Source organism: Schistocerca americana, chromosome 3 (genome assembly GCF_021461395.2).
Source record: "Schistocerca americana isolate TAMUIC-IGC-003095 chromosome 3, iqSchAmer2.1, whole genome shotgun sequence".
Classification (NCBI taxonomy): domain Eukaryota; kingdom Metazoa; phylum Arthropoda; class Insecta; order Orthoptera; family Acrididae; genus Schistocerca; species Schistocerca americana.
In genome coordinates, this window is record NC_060121.1 from 547,137,810 (window position 1) to 547,142,214 (window position 4,405).

General features: G+C 38.9%; 1 pseudogene; it reads left to right on the forward strand.

The window, feature by feature from the left end:
• Nucleotides 1–1,424: 1,424 nt before the first annotated feature.
• LOC124607841 lies at nucleotides 1,425–1,542 on the forward strand (annotated as a pseudogene).
• The last annotated feature ends 2,863 nt before the right edge of the window (nucleotides 1,543–4,405 follow it).

Consider the following 4,405-nt stretch of genomic DNA (forward strand, 5'->3'; position numbering starts at 1 on the left):
ATCACCACATACGATCGATCCACGGACAGCGTTTTTTGTTTTGTGAGAACAAAAGCTAAGTTCTTGTATCATTCATTTATATGCACAGTATGCCTTACAAGTAGTGACGCATAATTGTTGCCATTATGGAGAATGTACTGCTTTCGGCTTTGATCCACCTTTTTATCGAGTCAATGAATACTCTTTCACTCTTTTATATCGTACCTAGTGTTAAATTTCTCCAACATTCCAGGAACGTCGCAAATGTAAAGATCATATGGTGTAGAAAAATAGCGAATGAACGCTTGCTCTCTGCTTTTGTACCACGATAAAATGTTCCTGGAGTCCACAATTTCTTTGCCTTCAACCTAATGCATATATTTTGATTAAAATCATTATATGAGTGACGTTTCGGGGAGTCAAGAAATAGGAACCAGTTGCCAAACAAACGTAATTCTTTGTCGATCACCACGTCCACTCTGTATGGACTGTTGACATGCAGAGCATTGTCGAATGTGACTGGCTGCAGTCTTGCACCGCTTCCCCCATCATTCCAGTCTGCCAATAACGAAATAATTTTATTCACAATACAACAGCCGTACACAAGTCTCTGACGAAGTCATTCGGTTCAGCCTGTCATGGGATCATTGTTGTGTCCAACACCTTGTAAGTCCTTATCAGTACCCAAAACACTGTTTCCAGAGATTTTAAAAGAATTTAGTACGTCAGGTACGAAGATATAAAAAACCAATTTGGTATTTTTAGGACTGAAGCAATATAAATCAGACGAACAGAAATAATAATCGTCTCGGTGGTTTCGACATTGTCTCCAAATCATCGGCATCTCAAAACAGATATGTCTCTTCCTTCCTTAAAAGCACTATTGGAAGTTTTCACCATAAATAGAACATATAATTTCTTCACAGAGTTTGTAATAATTATTTGATTTTTCCTGGCTACAAAGCTACCACAGGTGTTAACACCGACGGTCAGGTAAATTAACCTTTTCAGGTTCTGTAGATACAATAGTGTCCATTAAATTTCACAGTGCCCAATGGAAACCAGACGTACACATTTGTGAATATTCAACCTTTTCATCATGCGCAAGTACTGCCAATTGTTGGGCAACATTATGAAAATATCGGCAAGTTAATGTGGGAGTGTGCAGCATATCGTGATGTGCATAGCAGCTCGTGACCACCAGAATACATGGATGTGATTGGTTGGCTATATTACACTGTGCCATTGAATATTGCTATTGTTATTCTGCAAAGTAATTATTGAATGGTCATTTTCCTATTTATTACAATACAGAATATTTCGTACATAGTTATTTTAGTACATAAAATGAAGCCAAGTGTACCGTAAAAAGCTTGAAAATGGGTACATATTTTTGTATAAATCTTGCGCCTCAGATCATTTAAAAATCACCTACGAGCATTACCGGCAACGGTCATTCCACAGTAGATGCACCGGTTCCCGTCGGATCATCGAAGTTAAGCGCTGTCGGGCGTGGCCGGCACTTGGATGGGTGACCATCCGGGACGCCATGCGCTGTTGCCATTTTTCGGGGGCCACTCAGCCTCGTGATGCCAATAGAGGAGGTATTCGACCGAATAGTAGCGGCTCCGGTCAAAGAAAACCCTCATAACGACCAGTAGAGCGGTGTGCTGACCACACGCCCCTCCTATCCGCATCCTCATCTGAGGATGACGCGGCGGTCGGATGGTCCCGGTGTGCCACATCTGACCTGATGACGGAGTGCATTACCACATAAATCAAAATTTTCCTTCCTCCAGAAAAATATCAGGGTTAAGCAAATTTGTTGAAGCTAATCTTGTGAACACCGATAAATCGATCGTTTATAACAATGTGAAAACATATTTGAAATTATCAAGTGATACTTTTGCAGAAACCAGAAATTTGCCTGATTAACTGAATTTTCCGTCGGCGTCAATACTTGTAAGGCATTCTGCGCATGTAAATGAATGATACGAGACTTAGCTCTTGTGCCCACAAATAGGAAACACTTTCGTGGTATTCTATAAAATAGACTATTGTCAATTTGATAATGAAATGGCTTTCGACTTCTTAATAAGGCTGGACAAACGATATTTGGATTGGAACAGCCTCGAGGTTTCACATTACGTCACTGCACTCGATACGCTATCAAACCTGCGTGAACATCATGTGACATGTGACGCGCATAGTGTGGCGGCAAGCGATATGTAAAAAACTGCGAACTAGCTACGAAAATAAGCGGCACCTCTGCTTAAAATGTGACAAATTCGTGTAACACATCGGGTAATAGTATGAAATTCCGAACAAACTGCTCTCAAACGAACTTGCAGTAATGGATAAATGGATATTTATGCTGAATGTTAAGGAAAAATAACAGTCAAAGGCGAAATGCTGTCTTCACAAAATGTTGCTTGACTCGGAAACAAGTACAATAATTTATGTGATTAACAGAGACTGTAATAATTTCCCAAGTTGGTTGTGAATGAGCTTTTATATACTGGTTCGTACGTTACAGTAACTGGTAATAACTTTACCAGCTTTCAGTCAGCTTCATAATAAGATGGCAACATTCAGATAAACAAGGAAAAAAATTAATCAATAATTAAAGGCTAAGTGGACGAAATAATATATAGTTTTAAAGTGGCTGCTGTTGTCATGGCGGGAATAAATCATTGCAGAAAAATGCGCCGCGGAGATAACACGGACACCACTAAATCGTCGGACGCGCGAAAGCTAGGGAATTGGACTGAGTCGATACTGTGATCTTTTATTACTTTATTAACTGCTGTTCCGTATGTTATGCGGCCTGGATTATATTGCAGCCCGCGTTTGAAAGCTACTTTTTATTATTACCATCCGTAGTACATTAAATACACTAAAACACTTCGTGAAGAATGAACCAACAAAGGTCGCTAGATCGCGGGCCAATCCAAATATCGAGCATAACCGGAGCTGTGATTTAAACTCTTCGAGCAATTCGAGTCAGTCACACTCAAGCGCCGGACTAGCAGTACTATTAAGGCCGTCGGAATGTGATAATCGAACGTCGAAACCTCAGATAAAGTGACTTCCGACTTACACAGATATTACTGAAACAATCAGAAAATATATATAATATTATGAGATACAGATTATGTACACCGGAAATAGTACGTTATAAGTAGAAATACTCACATTAAAAAAAAAAAGGGAAACTTGTGTTATGTATTCCCATCATGATAAAATTCCGAGACTCGAACAATAAAGCTGTGAGTACCGGGCGTGAGTCGTGCTTCGGTAGCTCAGTTGGTAGAGCACTTGCCCGCGAAAGGCAAAAGGTCCCGAGTTCGAGTCTCGGTCGGGCACACAGTTTTAATCTGCCAGGAAGTTTTATATCAGCGCACACTCCGCTGCAGAGTCAAAATCTCATTATGATAAAATTCGGTTTACAGTGAATCGGGGAGGCTCTTCTACATATGTAGTTTTACGTTAATATAGATATCAGCATAAAGTAAGACTTGTTTAACATATATAGAACCGAACACAACAGCTTCAGATACTATAATTACCCCAAGTTCTGTTCAATTTATTTTCTCATTCAGCATTTCAGACTGAATAACAAACTATCAGACTTATCGCTTTCAGTAAGGGCTATGGCTCCGACCTGAATAACAATATTCTATGACACGACTATTGTACGCTGAGTTTCAGGAAACAGTCAGATGTACCAATAAATGATGCAGTATCACATAAGTTGGCACAGTTTCAGGCAGCTTGCCAAAGAGTTACAGGTTTACTACTACGGAACTGCTAAATTATTATTTAAAAGTAAAGACAAAATTAAACATTTGGCACGAAATGGCGTGTATATAACCAGCTGCAAGCCCTTTGGAAAAGTGTGTTGGTTGGTCAGGCAAAGCTGCGGAAATTAGGTTATCAGAAAATGAGAGGAGCTAGAGCCTAGGAATGGAGCAAGACTACAAAAAACCACCCGTAAGATGTAGATTGTGACGTCTTTTATATTGTTCACAAGAGCAGGAAGATGACTACAAAAAAACATTTCAATTGAATAAACACATGACACGCAATTCCAACTTAGTTTTGGATCAACTTAGACGGTTGTCTTTTTCCCATCTTTCATATTAAGATTCAATCAAAAGTAGACTACAATAGAAAGTTCAACACTATTTTTCATCTTTCTTTGAATGTTTAACAGTTTTCGAATAACATCATAAGCCTTAGTTTTCATTACATGTTAATCGTAAACATTTCTGCATAGCATAAAAGAGAATATTATTCTTTGTAAAACTGTATGTCTTAATTTTATGAATCTTCAGTATCAGTAACATTTGTGCGAATCACACGTCATTATCATATAACAGAAATATATATGGAGTGAGCATTGCGTACTGTAATGTGGTTAGCA